Source organism: Hesperophylax consimilis, chromosome 19, assembly GCF_061612785.1.
Source record: "Hesperophylax consimilis isolate HC1 chromosome 19, BYU_Hcon_1.0, whole genome shotgun sequence".
Classification (NCBI taxonomy): domain Eukaryota; kingdom Metazoa; phylum Arthropoda; class Insecta; order Trichoptera; family Limnephilidae; genus Hesperophylax; species Hesperophylax consimilis.
In genome coordinates, this window is record NC_142854.1 from 7,232,360 (window position 1) to 7,253,304 (window position 20,945).

At 34.7% G+C, this 20,945-nt stretch overlaps 1 protein-coding gene across 6 annotated transcripts in view; it reads left to right on the plus strand.

Moving 5' to 3' along the window:
• The window catches only part of raw (NDT-like domain-containing protein raw), a 224,183-nt gene that overhangs the window by 145,889 nt on the left and 57,349 nt on the right, over nucleotides 1-20,945 (plus strand). The window lies entirely within an intron of this gene.

Here is a 20,945-nt window from a genome sequence, read left to right on the forward strand (position 1 = left end):
AAACGTTTTATATTTGGTAGATCACAGCAATTGAAAACCGTTACAATTGTGAGCAATCCACGAGAGATTAACTTTGGTGTACCTCAAGGTCGTCCGCTTGGATCCCTACTTTAAAAAAAAATTACATTTAATGATGATCTCTACTAATGGTCGGCAAAATAAGTGCTTCGTATTTGACACAATTCTACTATTCGAAGAAAATTACTGCAATTAAACTCATTACAGATCATTAAACTAGTCAAAACACCTATACAACTAAATATCCATTCCTAATCTATTATCGAAAGTCATTACCAACCCACAGTTAGATAAAGAAGATCACTAGAAGTGCCTTCTGTACAAATTTGAATGGATACAAATGTCGCCACTAACGACTTGGCACATTTTGATTCTAGACCATTTACTATTCGTATCTCTCTTACACTGTCCTGACAATGTATGTTGCTATTCCATTTGAAATTTATGATCATAATGAAACACAGTTTGTATTGGAAATGTAAGGCCCGATTGGCCAGATTTTTGGATCACGATACAAGTCCACATGGCATTTCTTCTGTAATTATTCTATGACAGAACCGCAAAGGCGGCGGTACAAACAAGCGCATCTTTTATATAACTAATTAACTATCATTGATTCGGAACGGCACAGAATCAAAACCAAAAAAAACTCAAAACAGTCGTGCATTTTGAAAATTCACCTCCTGTATCTTTAAGTTTGCTCACGGTTAATTAACTTTAAATCTTGAACCCATTGTTCTGTTCAAATTTTAATTGCCTTTGCTCTAATTAAAGATGTAATCGATTTAATCAGGCCACGGATATTTCAATCTATCTTTAACGTAAGCAATAAGCCTTGCAGTAATTTTTCAGTTTTAACTTCTTTTTCTGTTACACGAGTCTTTATAAGGAAACCGGAGAGGGTGCAATCAGTGTGCCTTTACATACACACGATTTTTTAGTTGTTAAATTCTTAAGCATTGTTTAAAACGAATTAACAATCTCATTTAATATGATTAATGAGTCCTTTGCCTCGCTAAGTTAATTAAATTATAACACATTCTCGATCCGATGGTGTGTAGAGGGTCCTTTTTAAGGAAAGGTAGGAGAGGAAGCGAGATTTAGTGTTTGTTGGTGGCTGCACTCGCCTAGCGCACTGCCCTTCGTTCCGAACAACTTTTATTTTGATACTATGAATCTTAAGAAACTTATTGCGCTTTGTTTAATTTTATATTCGCATCTGAGGTTGTCAGGTATTGAAATATTAAGGTAGGTGCCCTGATAGATCGATGTTGCCAAGTAATGAAAGTGTTCGACTAGTGAGTCACCGTGTGGCAAAATTTACCTGACCTTCTGAAGTAGAAAACATCAGTTTGTAGCACGCCATTACCTTGTTTCTTTCTGGGTTAAAGTCTAATACACGCGGGCCAACTTTACCTATAACCTGTGGTATTTTATGTACTGTATACATTACATTAATTACATCATGATTTGGGTTGGGCATTGCAATACCTTTTACAGTTTCCATCAATCAAACGCGTCAAACCCAAATACACGAAAGAAAAAAAACATTTCAGACTGTCCGGAGTCAGTCGAACCATACGGGGTTTATTGCGAGGTTGAGCGGAGTGGGTAATGGAAGTGTTGTGTCTCCTAGGTTTTTCACAAACTCTCTTATTAAATAAAACTCCGGCTTCAACAAAGGAATTAACTCTTAAAGTGAGATATTAACAATGGGTTCTGATATCTTAATTATATGGACCCGGACCTTGAAGTTCCTACCTTATTTATTATTCACTCAGTCTCTACAAATCTTGATAGCTGAACCCCATCTATCTATGGTTGAGCTCTTACAGTAACACTAATGATATTACAGGGGATTATTAATTAAATTATTTAATTGAAATATGGGGAAACACATACATTACATATTTAAACGGCCTACCAATAATACAGAATAAATTTATTTATATTTTTTAAATTATAACCCAGATACACCCACCAAAAAAGTATACCGAGGAACGAAATTACTGAAAATCGAAAAACTGTACGAATATAACATGCACAAGACAACATAATAAACTATACACATATTCAGCAAAGACTTGTGGTAAAAGAAACGTAGGCCACGAGGGTGTACAGTAGTGTACACATATACAACCCCAATAGCTTGGCATCAGTAAATAGAATTAATATATTTAGGCGATGCACTACGTCGTGTAATATTTTAAATTGAGCCGCTATCAATAACAACCCTTACGTAGATGGCGATAAGGTTTAAATTCCCGCTTAACACCATCCGCCTGTTTTGATTTATGCAAGAAAAAAACATGGCCAAAAAGTGCCTTTTATTTTATTTTGTGGATGTTCAGGCATAAATATTAATTTTTTTCGAGCATTTCATAAATAACTTAATTTACCACATTATACAATAAAATCATAACCGAAAATGTTTTCGTAAGTAGGAGATTTTGAACTTTAAAGCAGTTTTCATGGGCCTTATACAATATTTTTTTCTGGGCTTATAAAAAGACTTATCTAAAAAATACTCGATTTTATTTTAAAGGCCAAGATGTATTCTACTCGCAGTATTTAATTAAAGCATCTGAAACATTTCTAGACGACCAAATTTTCAAACCAAAAACACATGATTTTACATTACTACGTATGGCATCGCCTTAAGAAAAAACTGTTTGTAGAACTTCTAATTGGACCTATAAATCCTACTGATCCCTCAATATAAATATTTAAAAAATCTTTCGTAATCCTACATGTATTTAAAATGACTGATTTTTGCATTTTTATGTATAAATTCTTTGATAGATCTAATACGCCTAAATTTTGAATGATCGAGCTAGGTATAATGCCAGTAGCAGAAATAACAAATGGTAATATTTTTATAGTCTGAGAATGCCAAATTCTTAAATTTCATTTCCTAAATCTGTGTATTATCTTATTTTTTCAGAAACAGATTTTTGATTATTATGATTCTCATAATTATATATAATGTAACTACTTATTAGATATTCAGATTATTATTATTGGCACACATATTCTAAAATAACACTAAGGACGGGTTGTTTCTGAGAATTAGAATAATTCATCAAATTTCAACGTTCATTTTAAGGTTCTGTGAAAGTCCTATTCAAGTTCTGTTATTTTATCATTATAGGCTAGTTGCTTGACAGAATTGAAATAATAACAGAACTTGAAAAAACCTTTCACAGAACTGGAAAATTAACTTTGAATTTTAAGAATTGTTCAAATTCTCCGAAACAACACGTCCTTGATCTACATGCTAATAAATAACGATAATTGATTGATAGTGATGATTAGTATAAAGTATTTTTATTTATGAGCAATGTTTTCAGCATGTACAGGGTTTTCCAATAAGAGGTGTTATTTTGATATTCAATCATAAAAGATCAATGGTTTCGTTGCTTGTGTGGCACGTAGCGCCGTCTTGTTAAAAATAAACGTTGCCCAGATCAATACCATCCAATTCCGGCCATAAAAAAATCATTAATCATCTCTCGATAGCGCAATCCATTCATCGTAACTGTTGCTCCAGCCTCATTTTCGAAAACGTAAGGTCCAATGACTCCGCCGGACCATAAACCGCACCAAACAGTCACACGCTGAGGATAGAGAGGCTTTTCAACAATAAATCTTGGGTTTTCCGAGCCCCAAATGCGAAAATTTGCTTGTTGACGAACCCACCGAGGTGGAAATGGGCCTCATCACTCAAGATGATTTGCATTTGATTCACTCAAATGAATTTTAATAATTTCATTGCATTGTTGAAGCGTGGATCGTTACATTTTTATTAATGGCGTAGTTTCTACTTGTCAAATGTCAAAAAATGACAGCTTCAAAAGGAACATCTACCGAAATAGCGGGCTATTCAAAATAACACCTCTTATTGGAAAACCCTGTATATAAATCGAATGATTATCTTTAACAGCGGTATCTCTAATTCACGTATAGAGGAGACGGAAGTTATTAAATAACACATTAAAGCACTGTTCACGATAGAATTAATCATTGCCTCAAACGGCGGACGATTAATGGATTTAACAGCGTTTTCCTGCGGTTTTCTCTCCGATAAACAACTCTTCGATCTTGAGTCTATGACGGTTGAATCCTTACCATATCCTTAATTACCTCACTTTTGGCTGGGTGCGTTCGGTTGCACGTACAAAAATCAAGCGTGGAGTTTGAATTACTTCTCTATGGTTGGCGGGAGCATAACAAAGCTAATAATGTGGCGCAGCCCGAAAAATGACAAAATCGTAACGAAACACTGAATCTATTTGTGAATTTACAATTTTTATGTTACTTGGCAACATGTTGAACATTTTAAGCACGTTATATTCTTGGGTTAGGTCTCTATATATTTACTATTTTAGTTGAGCTGTTATTGATCGTCGAACCGATATTGCAACCGATATCTCAACATTGGCAGTTCTCTCTATTGAAACCCTGGTAGGTTTTTATTTTTATTTTTAAAAGGTAAAAATATCTTCTGTTGTTAATTTATAATATTATTGCACATGCTAATTTATTTATTAGACAATTTTTATAGCGCCGCTTTTGTGAGATATCACCTCAGGCGCGCTTTACAGTTGATGCAGGTATTACAAAAAATATATAAATATTAAAAAAGTAGAGTGAAATTAAGTTAAATGAAATGAAGTACAGGAACAGGTGACACGAAGATAGAAGATGGAGACTCTGCAGCAAGAATCCAAGGTGGTGAGGAAATTGGACCAGCTGCTGCAGCGAAAGATTGCACCGCGTCCACCGACAGTGCCAGCAAGAGGTTATTCATCCGTCTGCTGCTAATAAAGCGCTGACACTCACATAGATACCAGACCTTGGCAGCACCGCTGTGACGTTCGGCAAGTCCATCATTCATCTCCATGTAATCTTGTTCCTGGTGATTGTGTTAGTGGTGCATTGTGCCCGCAATAAAAAGCGACGGTCGGGATAATAAATTACCCTGGGCTTAGCGAAACACTTCTAACATCTGCCGTACCTACAAACTCGCTCCAAACCTAGCTACAAACGGAAGTGCTGCCATCTGGAAGTTTTTTTTGCACACTATTATTTTTGTATAAAAGAGTGATGATAAAAAGAGTAAAAAATGTTTGGGAATCACTGTTATAGAGTTTAACATCCTTGTTACTGCAATGATTATAAATATACCTTATCATGGGTATGTAGGTTTTATGGTCATGAGAACGGTTGCCCGCTCAAATGTCAAGGATTTATAACTTTTCATAAGCTGTATAAATTATATTACTGCTAGGAAATAATTCAGCCCGCCATATATGGGCCGATTCGCCGTTTGGCGCAGCAATTTATAACTATCGTGGAATATTTTTATTGCTTGCCTTAGGTCTATTTTTGTCATACTACTAGAAATTAAAACCTTCCCCTAAAACAGAGGGTCGCATTTGTTAAAAATTTCATGTACGTTTTACACGATGCTATTTCATACCAATGTAGATTCCATATGGGGACCCATATGGAAAATTTTAGCTTTGCACGATCATTATTTTCATATATAATTAATTCCTCAGAGTTCGCTATTTATCTAGTTTTTTTTCATCAGCTCCACACACACAATTTCCCTCATGACGTCTATCATCTTTGAAGATGCTGTGTGGAGGGTCTTTTTAAGGAAATAAAGGAGATAAAGTTCTAGATAGGAAACAAGTTTGAGGGGTGGGTAAGATTCTGGTGATCTGTGTGAATCAACATAAAAAAATGGCAACACTTTGAACTTATCCATAGATCACATAAAAAAAACCTCAGTCATTTGCAGTAGTATGGGTGAACTATATTAGCGACACTTGTGCTTGGAGAAAACTTACTGATATAAAATATTGCTAATTTATTCAAAATCTTGTCAAATTATTCGTATTCCGGTTAAAAACGGGACTGCAGGCCTTTAACGAATGAGTCGAAAGGTTTAATAATAAACTTTCAGTAAAACACGAATGTGTTATGGCGATGTCGGGACACGTGTTCATAAAAAATATTGTATTTTCGCATTCCGTCATTGTGTACTATCAGGACAAACGCAGGTGCCTGAACACGTGTTTTGATATATTCTGAATGTATTAAAAGTTTATTAGGAAAGGGCGTGCTATCCTGTTTTTAACAGGATTTTAATAAATCAGCACTAGTTATTTTTCTCCAAAACATGAAACAATGACACGACAGATGTCAAATAATCTCCACCATATTAAACTGTGCGAAAATCGGTACCAAAATAAATAGAACGTGTCCTTTTTTTCATCTCGAATCCAATCCATCGTATGAATATAACGTGAAATGACTACCCATATGTAAACTGTACAAAAAAAATCTTAGTGTAAAACGGCCGTTACTCCAATTTTTTATGAAAGTCTATTATTTTTCGAAAATCATTAACATAACGTTTTTTTTAATGTCATTTTACTTTGGGGTGACATCGTTTTCAAACAGACTTCAAATACGCTGCGTAATTTCAAATATATGCATGTTTTAATTTGATACGCAGTAAGCCACACCCTAAAGAAGAATTTATTCGACTGACGCCCGGGCTATAAAACGTAAGGAAATGTCACAAATCACTGATTCTGTGTCACCAGAATTACAATACACCAGGATGTACTCGGCAATCAATAAATCTCCTAAAACGTCTTCGTTCGCAGCAGGGTTCAAGGCGTTGCTTGTTATTGACGCCCACAAGTTTACTGGCTGGGCCGTCTAAGCTCTTTAGGACTTTGGATACGTCAGAGGTCTTAAAAGTTACGCATTAAATTACTGATTACTAGTTTTGGCCCTGGACTATACACCAAAGCTTTCAAAATAATTATTTAATTGTTATAGATAATTGCGTAATATATAATTAGTATGATTATTATTAGTATGGTTTGAGCGTGCAGAGTGAAAGAACACAGGAAAGAGTAGAAGGAGAACATATGACGGGGAATTGAATGGTAAAAGAAATCGGGGATGCCTGAGGAAAGCACAACACGTTCAAGTGAATCAAATGTCAATAGTTATTACAGAAGAGTACCTATGTGGGAATGTTAATGAAGCAAGGAGTGTGCGCCAAAGACAGAGTTATGTGGCGGTCAATCCTTTCTGCCTTCCCCTGCGGAGAAATGGCGTGATGGTTAATTTCGTAAGTTTATAGTAACGAAAATCATTTTGCTCGTTTTGGATTTTGCTGTACACATTTGTAAACATCCGCGAGCCGAACTGCCGAACTGAACCACAACTTATGGGAAAGAAACGAAGCAACCGCAAATGGCGCGAAACGCCACATACAGTTGATTTGTTCCTTTCCCGTAATTCGTGGTACGGTGCGCGTTTCGGTTCGCAAATGTATACGTACCCTTACATTAGTTCAGCACCTGGTGGTTAAGAAATGTAGTTAAATGGCGTAAGATTTTGAGATTTCAGGTTCAAAAAATCCGTATTCATCACTAACGTATCACTCAGAAGCTGTGAGAGTAAAATTTTGCTTAAGACGATGTAGAAATTATTAATTACGTAGTAATTCAAAATCATGTTTTTTTGGTTTGAAAATTTGGTCGCCTAGAAATGTTTCAGATGCTTTAATTAAATACTGCGAGTAGAATACATCTTGGCCTTTGAAATAATCGAGTATTTTTTAGATAAGTCTTTTTATAAGCCCAGAAAAAAATAATGTAAAAGGCCTATGAAAACTGCTTTAAAGTTCAAAATCTCCTACTTACGCACCCATTTTCGGTTATGATTTCATTGTATAATGTGGAAAATTAAGTTATTTATAAAATGATCGGAAAAAATTAAATATTTATGCCTGAACATTCACAAAATAAAATAAAAGGCACTTTTTAGCCATTTTTTTTCTTGCACAAATCAAAACAGGCGGATGGTGTTAAGCGGGAATTTAAACCTTATCGCCATCTACATAAGGGGTGTTATTGATTGCGCCTCAATTTAAAATATTACACTACGTAGTGCATCGCCTTAATACATATTTTATTTAACCGAATATGAAATAAAACAAACAATTTTCTTAACAAAAATATAAACCTTATTTTTTCGGCTTCGTTCACATGAGGCGTCAGTATTGGCTTGGTATTAACGCGCACATGGCACTTGTCTTCTTCATGATGGCCGGCGGCCTTCGACCTCAGCAGTGTGGTGGTGTGGTGGTTTTGTGATTTAGTGGTGTGTGTGATGCGGTGATGATGACATCAGAACAGCCATGATATTGTTTTTTCACGATCACCTGTGTGAGTCACGCAGATTGATCGTGGTACCTTACTCTTTGCACCTTTTTACGGTGTACAGTGATGCTTATAATTCTGGAACCATCTACGCGATAAAATTTATTATAAATAAATAGTCAAGCGGGACACTATTAATACGCACTTTAAAAAATACTTTGTATGTGTTAGATAATAATGAGAAGTATTAGGTATTTTAGTATCCGGAGATTTAAAATAATACATTGTAATTGTATAATAATAGTGTTTTCGTTAATATTCACTTGGTAGCCCTTGTTATTGAAGTGAAAGTTTAAAGGTTAGTTAAAAGACGTCGAATTATTCGTTTTTTTAACAAAATAGATTTCAAATTGCATTATTTTCTATTTTTGGTTACTGAAATATGTACTTAGTTGTTTCTAATTGTTATATATTTTTTTTAAATGTGCCTATTAACCGTGTCCCACTTTTCTGTATTATTTGCCATTTTTTTACTTCAAATATCTAAGGTTACCGTGGGAAAAAAAAACAATGGTTTACTCCCAACCTGAGAAGTCTTGAAAATAAAATTGTTTGTTCCCATTTCGCTGACAATCTTATCTAGTTATTGATATGCGCAAAAAATCTATAATTATTATGTGTTCATTATTTATTGGTTATAACGTCCTTTCAAAATGTTACTGTAATGGGCTTTATCTTCACTAAATAGTATAAAATCAAGTCGCTATCCGCGTCTGTCTGTTTGTGCGTTTAGTTCTTCTAAACTGCGCAACAGATTTCAATAGGGTTTTCACTGGCATTTAGAAAATTTCTTCCGAAAGGTTTATATATATATATAATACATACGTATTATATTTATAGAAATTCGCTGTTTTGTAATCAAGTTAAAAAAATATTTTCGGGTGCTTGGATCGCTAACGCTGGCTAAACCTTATGAGATACATCAAAATAATGTACTACATTCCAAGGAATCAATAATTCCAGGATCGTATATATCCATCTCGTAAGGATAACCCCAGCAACGCCGGGTCACGTCTGCTAGTTCGGGATATTTAAAAACGTTCGATAATTTTTAGCATTTTAAAGGAAAAGTGTTTCTGATTACTGTTTTTTTAAAGGAATGGAATATCGATTTTTTTTCTTTTTTAAACATACAATACGTATCTGCTTATGTCTTATATGAAAGATATATTAATATAACGACAACGACGGTTTTGGTCGCTTTATTAGTAACATGAATATATAGTTATTTAGATGACCCGATAAAACAGGACAGTGTCAATACAGAACACGATAAAATAATAGGTTAGGTTAAACGTGATTAATTTTTGGATTATTACGCCGTGTCGCGCGTCCACTTAGTCCACGTTTCGGTCAACTATTTACATCTGGGGAATGGAAAATATTGCATTAAAGTTAATTTTTTTCATACAAAATTTTTAAATTTCATGCGATTTTACAGTTTTGCCATGTTTAAGTACTACGTATCGAGCGTGGCCAGCGATTCTAAAAGTTTACCAATGGAAGAATGCCTCCCCACCACATACCATACTTAGGTTAGGTTAGTTTTGTCGATGTTCAGTTTTGTAATGGAACCATAAACCGCGCGGATGTTTCCAGACCTTGCAACACCATGTCACTCTCCCACTTACAGTTGGCCGAAGGGACGGGTGAAGGTTGGTAGGTTTGCTGGTTCCGGCGACCACCGAGTTAAGAGTTCCAAGGCGAGCCGAGGTCTGCCCTCAGCGCTGAGGTCTCTCCCTCCAATCCTCGGCCAGCCTCCGCGGGGTTTGTTGACCCGAGCCGTCTGGACCCACAGCAGACAGCAGAGTTAGACATGTAGAATTGAAGACCTGGCACACAATGAGGCGAAGCAATGGATGCTGTGGGAGTTAGATATACCTATACGCTTCCGCATTCAATATTATCCATTCCTTGTTCTTTTGGTTAGCGTTGTTTGTTTTCGTGTGTGCATGTGGCATTAGGAGTTAGTTATCTACCACGTGTGGCATTAGGAGTCAGTTATATACCTGCGCTTCCGCATTCACTATTATGATGCGGTGCTAATTTAATTTTACAGTTAATTAGTTGGTTGTTCTTTTGTTACTGTTGTTGGTTTTCGTCACACTGTTACGTGCACTTCTATCTACCACGTGTGGCATTAGGAATTAGATACCTATATACCTGCGCTTCCGCTTTTAATATTAATCGCAATCGAAATATTGCTTGAAGTTGCTTTGGTCTCAAAAAACTCTTTTTAAACGAAGCTTATTCCTCAACATGTCATCGATGAATTAATTTTTAAATTTAAAACTCAATTACCGTTAAAGTTATTGTCAAATCAGATATGAGCGTGACAGCAGAATGCTGCCTACTCGTTAAATAATTGTTGTATCTTTGGGATTTCTCATAACTCTCATATTAAATAAAACTCCGGCTTAGCTAAACACTTTGAACTTTAATGTGAAAGATTGACGATGATCTCTGATATCTTGATTAGCAGGTAGTTGGAATAATATGGACCCTGACCTTGAGGCTCCCAGCTTATTTATAATACACTCGGTCTCTACAATACTCTACAGCTAAATTCCATCTATGGGTAACCTAATAGACTAATCAAGTATCATATATGGGTGAGCTCTTACACTAATATCCAGGGTTTTATACCAATGATAAATTCAAAGTAAAGTTAACCAATGTTTATAAGACAAGGTTTTATGCATAGCATAAAGGATAACAAATAATTATAAGCAATAATTAGTCGCCTGAAATATCAATACAAATTGAAAATATCTCCCGAGTAAAAATAAATGCCGCCAACGGGAATTGAACCCGTACCTTCTGATGTCCGGTCAGGTGCTCTGAACCACTGAGCTATGTCGGCTTATTTCCAACCCGCCAAATGATTCAATATATACTAGTACCTCAATCAACAATTTCTGCTTATTATATTTTTTCCACCTGTAAACAACCGACTTTATTTTTGTAGGAAATGCTTTGTTAGTGCTAAATTTCTCACTAGATGGCGTCGAGACATATAATATCTTCATTTATCGGTGAAATATTTTTGACTTGTCAAATATTATTATTTTTTTAATGATAAACTAATGCTTATAAGACAAGGTTTTATGCATAGCCTTTCCTACAAAAATAAAGTTGGTTTTTTACAGGTACAAAAATAAAGCTGGTTGTTTTACAGGTATAATTATTTGTTAAAAGTTATACAGTTCATCATTGAACTGGAGTTTCAGACAGAGGCAAAACCGAAATTAGTATTTTAATTGTGATGCTACTGAGAGCTCCGTTGTGACGTAAATGTTTCTACTTTATACATTCGTATTTTTTTGTTATGTTTTAGTGAGTACCGCGCTGCGATTCCCAGTGGAGTCCTGCTTGTTTGACTTTGGTAAGAAAACATGGGGAGTCAGTTTCTTCTCATTGTTACAATAACGCTCCAAGAAATTTCACATTGCTCTCGACCTGTCACAGGTTAACAGAGTCATAAGTCATAAAGATGATCCGCACCGTCATCATTGAACGCTGTATCAAAGTGATCAATTATCCTCGCTGACTAAGAAAACGAATTACAGATGAATGACAAATTGATGTCAATTGCTTGAATAATCATTTGAAATTCGTATGACCAGATCATTACCACCAATACAGCGTAAAACGTCACCAAAATGTTATGAAATTTCGTGTAGGGTCTCACACGAAAATATTAAATTACTAATATACCAATTTCTGTTGTCTGTGATGTGCGTTAGTTATTCCTGTGTGAAATCTGGTTCTCATTTTCACTACCTGTAATAAAATATTTTTAACCGAAAATTATTTAAATTGATATTTTCAAAATTGGAACTGACTTGTCGAGAATTCAGGCTTTTCTGTTATTTTTCACGGGCTTGCGTTAGTATCATCTCTAAAAAGTATAAAATAAAGTCGCTATCCGCGTCTGACTGTTTGTGCGCTTAGTTCTTCTAAACTACGCAACGGATATTGATAGGGTTTTCACTATCATTTAGAGAATTTCTTCTGAAAGGTTTACATATATAATACATGCATATTTTATTTATAGAAAGTATAGAAAAATCGATGTTTTATAATTAAGTCGTAAAAATATTTTTTCGTAAAAAAAAAGTACATCAGTTAGTATATTTATATATTCTCGTTGGGTACAATAGGCCAAACGCTACGGTCGCGGTGGTGGAGATTTGACACTCGCCTATCTAGAACAATAATGATTTCGTCTTCTGACTATCTTTGGTCATCAATGTTTCTGCACATTATTCTGACGCATTTGCTTACATTTGATTTCATGCATAAATTAGCCCCGCTATCTCTCTTCGGTCTGAAATCGGTTTTATTCGAGATTATTCTCTCAACAATGAGCGTACTATGACGTAATTCGCTCATATTTCGAGCAATTATTTATAAATGGATAGATTTATTATTGTTTATTGCGTTATTCTAGGCAACTGTGGGGTTATTTTTAATAGATTTTATACCACGTAGCTACTTATTTACAGGATCTTGAAATGACCAATAGTAAAATTAAAGGAATTTTCTGCGTAATGCTTCCACTGAGGTCGTATCCTACTACATTCTTTTCTCCTTTGTCATATTCCTGTTTTTCTTTCTTATTATTTATGTTTTTTTTCTTTTATAGGTTGTATATATTGTCAATGAATTCCAAACTAACGATTTATTCGTTATTTGAATAAATTTGAATATCTAATTGAATTTCAAATAGAATTATGTCCCGATGATTTTTTTTATTGACATCGAGAGAACTTACTGATATAATATATTGCTAATTTATTAAAATTCTGGTTTTATTATTTTTTTGACCGGATAAATCATCTAAATGATAATTCATCACATCTTTAAAAAGTTATATAAAGTCATGGAAAGTGATGAAACAAAAAACTTTATTAACTAGAATATCTAGAATACCTCGTTCCAATAATTTACAACATGTTACCAAACTCAATAAAAAGCTGTGAATTGACTCACAGAAGGAAATGTATGTTAAAAAAATGGTTATGTGAAAGAATTTTTTTGTACTAATGTAATTATGTGTATATTTTATGTAGGTACCTACTTGTAAAAATTGTATATGTATTTAAAAAGTAATTGTTAAAAGAACCCGTTGACAAACTGATATCAATCAGTTTAACGGGACTTAATTGTAAAAAATGTATTTTTGAAAGTTAATAAAAAAAAATAAAATAAAATAAAATAAAAAAACTGGGTTAAGTAGGTTAGGTTAGGTTTAAATTTTGTTTTTTTTTCATCGTTTCTAATGACTTTATATCACTTTTTAAAGGTGTGTTGAATTGTCACTGTGTTGAGTTATCATGGAACCATTATTTGTATTTCTGTTAAAAACAGGATTCTGGGCCTCAAACGAATGAATCGACAGGTCAAGTATGTACCATTCTGGAATGTGCCGCAAATACAAGTTGTCCGGGGGTAAAGTGCACTAACTTCTGGAGGTGATTTTACAAGACAGCATAAATAAAAAAGACAAATAACTTTTTTGAAATTCCATCGTTTTAATGTGGCTTTTTTGTGTGGAAAAATAAATATTCTTCCATTGAAAAATATTTCTATTTGTAAAATAAAACAAAAATTGTTTATCTTTTTTACTTCTACCATCATATAGAATAACCTCCCGAAGTTAGAGCACTTTACCCCCGGACACCCTGTATACTGTATATTATTTTAAATTAATAAATTGTGTAATAATAACCCAAATTAATCAAATAAATGTTACTCGCGCACGCCGGGATTAGAACCCGCGACCTCCGGATTAGTTAACAACGATCGTAACCATTCTATAGCTAAAAGAAGGCAAACGAAGAACATAAAATATATTAAATGATTTATCATAATGCAATGGCTTTATAGATTATTCACATAATAATCTCAACATTAATGATTCTAATGAACCCATTTTCTATAAACTTTAATCGCTTCGTTGATCATAAGTACCGGAAGCAGCTTCTTAAGGAATCTAGAATTTATATCGCAGGCACTTTTAACATTCCATTTCATAATCCGGTATGTGGATCTTTTATCCAGTTTCTTGCCAACCTTAACTAAATCAAGACAAGGACGTCCAATAAAAAAAAACTCATCTAACACTAGACAGAACTAAACTCCAATAAAAGTCAACCCATCATGATTAATTTTTCTGTAATACTACAGGGTTTTCCAATAAGAGGTGTTATTTTGATGTTCAATCGTAAAAGATCAATGGTTTCGTTGCTTGTGTGGCACGTAGCGCCGTCTTGTTGAAAGCAAACGTTGTCCAGATCAATACCATCCAATTCCGGCCATAAAAAATCATTAATCATCTCTCGATAGCGCAATCCATTCACCGTAACTGTTGCTCCAGCCTCATTTTCTAAAAAGTAAGGTCCAATGACTCCGCCGGACCATAAACCGCACCAAACAGTCACACGTTGAGGATAGTGAGGCTTTTCAACAATAACTCTTGGGTTTTCCGATGCGACAATTCCCAGATGCGACAATTTTGCTTGTTGACGAAGCCACCGAGGTGGAAATGGGCCTCATCACTCAAGATGATTTGCATTTTATTCACTCAAGTGAATTTTGATAATTTTAATGCGTTGTTGAAGCGTGTATAGTTCCATTTTTATTAATGGCGTAGTTTCTACTTGTTAAATGTCAAAAAATGACAGCTCCAAAAGTAACATCTATCGAAATAGCGGGCTATTCAAAATAACACCTCTTATTGGAAAACTCTGTACTATTTTTAATTTTTTTTTTGTTTTGATTCACGGTTGAAACTTCCTCCCCATGGACTAGAGTCAACAACACTAACACCTAAGCAAAATTTTTGTTGATTAATTGGATAGTAGCGACATTTATTTCGCTAATTGACGACCCCGTGGTCGAGGGATAAGGCTCTCGACTAGCGTCGCGGATTCATATCTCGGCGTGCGCAAGTAAATTTTATTTGATTAATTTGTGTTATTTCACAATTTATTCATTTAATATAATATATAGTATACTTGCGGCACGTTCCAGAGTGGAAGATGCTCTCAGTGTCGCCCTATACTTGTCATACAATTTCAGAAAAATGCGCGCATGTGTGTGCATGAGTGTCATTGAAGGAATGAAGTGTCGTCGACAAGGAGTCTATCTGCCGAGTTACAGCTCGATCGGAATTCGGGAAGTAGGTTAATTTCCACTTCCAAGATTCCACTTCATTCATCCACACGGAGAAAGCTTGTGATTATTATTCCTCTTAAAAACGGGACTGCAGGCCTTTAACGAATGAATTGACAGTTTTTCTTATAAACTATCAGTAAAATACGAATGTGTTAAGCCTTTGACAGACCACGCTATATTCTTGTGACTTGACCTATTTCAGCATATCGCTCGTCATACATTTTCATTGGGATTGTATGACGAGCGATATGCTGAAACACGCCAAGCCATGTTACGTGTAGCCTAATCTGTCAGCCCCATTATGGGGATGTCGGAACACGTGTTCATAAAAATTCTAATATTTTCACATTTTTTCATTAAATAATAACAGGATAAACGCAGCTGCGTGGACACGTGATCCGATGTATTATGAAAATAATACTTTTTGCAGGATTTTAATAAATCAGCAATTCTCACTTTTTTCCAATCAATTCAATTCAATTTATCAAGAAAACTAAATCGAAATTCAAATACATACACATATTTAAAAAGACCCAATACTGCCCTCATATTGTGGACATTTAAAAATCACGTAACTATACTTTTAATACAAGGTAATAATACTCATCATTAGACAGTGGGCTTCTTTCAAGAGATATGATTTTAAACGTGTTATGGTAATGATTTTCTATTGAAGACAGTCATCGATGTGAATATTGTTTAATGTGTTGATGGAACAGGTTATTATTTGTTTTTGGTGGCTGGTAGGACGTTCATCTTGATTTATCTGAATTGGTAATGCCATACTACGTATAATTACTGTTTGTTCATATATTTTACGGTGGGTAGCCAGTGATTATCTCGAAGCTCCGGTAGCAAGTATTTGGTAAAGTTTGCTTGTCTCTTGATGGTTCTAGGATGCAGTAAAATTGTTTTGAAAAGCCAACCATCTTGTTTGTGCATGGGAATGATGTCCAAATGAATTAAAGAGACAATTAAGTATGAATGACACTGTATGATAGTGAATACGGTTATAAAAGCATATGAATACTGTGTTCCTCGTGTTTATTCACCTACCTTCCGAGCGTATGACTTCTGATAGACATATACAATTATTCTACCTATCCAGAAATTTTATTGGTGTTGGTATCACAAAACCAACAATCACCATAATTTGTAACTCTAAATAGTATAAAATAAAGTTGCTATCCGCGTCTGTCTGTTTGTGCGCTTAGTTCTTCTAAACTACGCAACGGATTTTAATAGGGTTTTCTTTATCATTTAGAGAATTTCTTCCGAAAGATTTATATATATGAAACATACATATTATAATTATAAAAAGTAGAGAAAAGTCGATGTTTTGTAATTTCGTAAAAAAATATTTTAGGGCGCTTACATTGCTAACGCCGAATAAATGTACTACGAATTTGTATGTCTTAAAAATGCCTACAAAAAATTCCGCGATGTTATATGTCTATCGCCTAAGGAAAACCCCTAGTAACGCCGGGTACACGCCAGATAGTTTGTAATAAATGTTTTATTCTCTGTTTTGAGTCTCTCCAACTTCAAAAACCACCCCATCTCCTTTTCCCAGCCCTTAAAGCAGAATTTTAATACTTGATGAAATTTTGCACACTTGTTGTTCGAAATAAGGGGATTACTGTTTAGATCTAATTTAAAAAAATATATATTCCACTACTTGATAAAAAAAACTTCAATAAGGTATGCTTATATACATTGAAATTGATGTACTAAATATATCAACATCGTAGTATTTGTTTCCTAGCTGTTGAATCCGTCGCATAGAAGTGTGATATTGGGACATTGATATTTATATATATAATTTTTTTTTTTTATATTAACTGCACATAGGAGGCCCTGAAGAAAATAATTTCCCTCAGGGCCTATGTCATCTTTGGGGAAGCTGTGTGGAGGGTCTTTTTGTGGAGAGGAAGGAGTGAACATGGGTCTTGAAGAGTCCCATGTTGTAGGAGGGAGGAAACACAGAGGCCGGCAGTTCATTCCACAGCCGAGCTGTTGAACTTAAGAACGAATCGTAGAAACGACCCGTTCTCATGTGACAAATGTCAACCGTGTACAAATGTTGGGCGCGCGTTTGGCGTGTATCCCGACTACGCACCGGTGCCGAAGGGATCAATGACGCTAGTTCCTCAGAGCATCTTCCATTGTAATACCGATAGAACAAGGACAGCATACCTACCTGACGCCTGTGCTCTAAAGATTGCAGTCCGTTTGTTAAGATTGGGGAATCTATCAAACGGACCGCCCGTTTTTGCACAGAGTCAAGGGTTTTTTTCAGGTATTTATGGGCTCCGGACCAGGTAGGTAGGTACTGTCTTGTAACTGACCTGCTTGGAGTATGAAAAGATATTACTGTGTAATGCCAACACCCGTTATTCTGCCAACACAAAATTCCCATTGCGGGAATGGTGAAAATGGCATTTGTAGTCCTTAGGTGGAAGATTTTTGCGCTCTCGTTCATCCTACTTGAATAATTCAAGCCTCATTTCACACCTTTTCAACTCTGGTATTTGAAAATATTGTCTGGTCAGCAATTGTGTTTTTTGTCTGGTAAGGTATGCAATCATTTCTTAAAAGAAGCAAGGCTTACCATGTCAACATTAGCACGCTGCGGAGTAGAATAGGCGTGGGATTTGAACTCTGGTTTTACCAGAAAAAAAATGTTTTGTTCATATCGCCAATTGCCGAAAGAACTATGGATGATATGTTGCATTCTTTTTCACAACTTTTTCTTATGATTCCTTTAAAATTTGTGAACGGTGGACTCGAATGTTTTCTTGGAAAATCTTGACTTATTTATACGATAGCTCAAATATTTCCTTGGTTTCTCAACTCTCAATACCTTTCCAAATTTCTCTAAATCTTAACAGATTTTTTCTGTTCAGATTTAGAGAATATCTGTATGAAAATAATGATCGAGTAAACCAAAGATTGTTTCAGATGGGTCCCGATATAGTTGCCATATGGGGATCGGTAAGAAAAAAACGCCCATATAAAGAAGGTGAGAGCTGTAGTTAGTAGATAGCTAGCTACCTTCTCCAGTTATTGCTCCTGCAAAAGAATGATGGACCCATTACTCGTCCTTGTGGAAATCCAATTTATATAAAATTAGTAGTTGGTTGTTGGGATTCATTCTCTCCATTGCAATAGTGCAAAGGGTAGCCTCGTTAGCGGCGAAACTCGAATTCTCTCACCCGTTGTGTTGTGTTGATGATGTGATGATTAATCGGCGGAGTTAATCGTGAGGTGAGAATGATCACCCGTTACGTCAGGTCGATGACGCCATGGTATTCTAACTCACCTGGAGTACTAGTTCAACTGCTCTGTAAGTACTCCGTGTTGAGCTGCTTGCAATTTGTTTACTTTACAAGTGGAATATATCGACGAAGTGAAGGCTATCGGACTTTTCTATCAGTCCTTATTGGTGCCGAGGATTTATCAGATCTTAGTGAAGCTATGTTGGGTAATACACCTTAAATTTACGTTCTTTTATAAATATTAAATCTGTTTTTACAAGATAATAAATACACTAATAAGTACATCCGTTAGTTTCTCTTATGCATGTACCATCATGTAAGTACAATGTACAATCACCTCCAAAGAAACCTTTTGTTTAGTGTATATTTTATTTTTTTTTTATTTTAAAACGCCCAATACGTTTTTACGTACAATGCAGTACACCTTTTTTATAGTTAACTCTTTTTAGAGTTAACAAAATGTAAGTAACATGAAATATAAGAGTTATCAAAATATAGGTAACATGATATATAAGAGTTAACTAAATATAGGTAACATGAACCGGTCGGTGGCCGAGTTGACATCGCGCTTGGGTCCCACCCAGGCGTAGTGTGTTCAATTCCTCGGGCGGCTAAGTCCTCCATCACAACACAAGCAACATTTTCAGTTTACTGGGGTGGTAGTGGGAGATTTTCAAATATTGTCAGGTTATTCGTAACCCGGGAATGTTTGTCTTTCTTTTTTAATTAGAAAATTAGAAATGAAATATAAGAGTTAAATAAACATAGGTAACTTGAAATATAAGAGTTAACTAAATATAGTTAGGCAACATAAAATATTAATAAGTAACATAAATATGTTTTAAATCAACGACAATATTAATAAAAACGTACAAAATTGTTGTTAACAACAATTTATAAACTAGGAAGAAAATTCGCACATACGTGATGTTTGAAGTTTCCCAAGTTCAAATTATTGTCAAATACCTCCAAATCGTTTATATATTTATATGTTACCAAGACTATGTAAATGTTGTATTACATTAAAAAGAAGGGAAAATCAATCGTAATTCAGTTTCATTCATTTTTAACTTATTAAGTTTTGCTTTTATCGCAACATTTGGTTACATACTTGCAATATATGCCTTTGTTTTTTTATTATTGTGAAGAGATTGTGTCGTTTTGGAATTTCTACAAACAAGTCATTTCTCAGAATCGTGGCCGCTTTTCTCTGAACTCGTCTGCGGTCGGAATCTCACTGTTTGCGGATTTTCCCTTTCATTAGAGTATTTACGAGTTCGTTGTTTTCATTGTTGTCACAACTCGACACATGTTCGGGAGCACATCGCTTCAACGATTATTAATTTCCCAATTCGAATAAATTAAACTTAAAAGTGTTTTTAGTTCGTTTAATTTTTTTTGATATTTCTATAAAAGTGTCTGTTTTTCATTACAATATAATAAGTTCGGAAGTAATTTGGTGATATAAATCAATGCGTTTAATTTTTCGAGTTTATCTGTGCAGTCGGGGATACTGTAGATATTCAGGCTACCAATTTAAAAAAAATAGTACCATCAATAAAAAAAAATATGTTGGCCTTCAAAGTAATACTGAATTTCGATGTAAGTAGTTATTTTTTTATCTATTTATATTATTATGCTGGCTATTTTTATACATATCTGGAAGAGAGTTATAGAGTGTGTAGGCAATATAGTTAGATTTTATTCAACATTTCGTAGTGTGTGTTACAGGAATGCGGATTTTATTGTTATTCCGAGTATTGTGTTTGTGGATGTCTAGATTGTAAAGTAGTTAGATGTTACTGTGGTCTTCCACTTACATTGATGTTAGTGGGGTTTGAAAAATATTGTTAGGTTAGTCATAACCCCGAAATGTTTGTCTTTCTTAAAAAAAACTGATAAAATGGTGTGAATGACCTTCCCCTTGCGAAAACAGACTCTGCGCCGAACTTTCAACTTTCGTGCAAATAAGGCTTTAACACCTCAGGCCTCTGGCATACTGACCGTTATATTTTTTAAAGATGCTGTCAAAAAGTCGGAGAATTTGTGTGTATTTCCGCGTCTCAATAAAATACAAATAAATTGGATATTTCTGAACGTATCCGAAAACTAAAAACTGTTTTTAAAAGGCGATAAAAAACGCTTTCGAATTTTATCATTTTAAGTAAACATATAATTTTTTAAATATTTAAATTATGAAATCAAAGTTTTA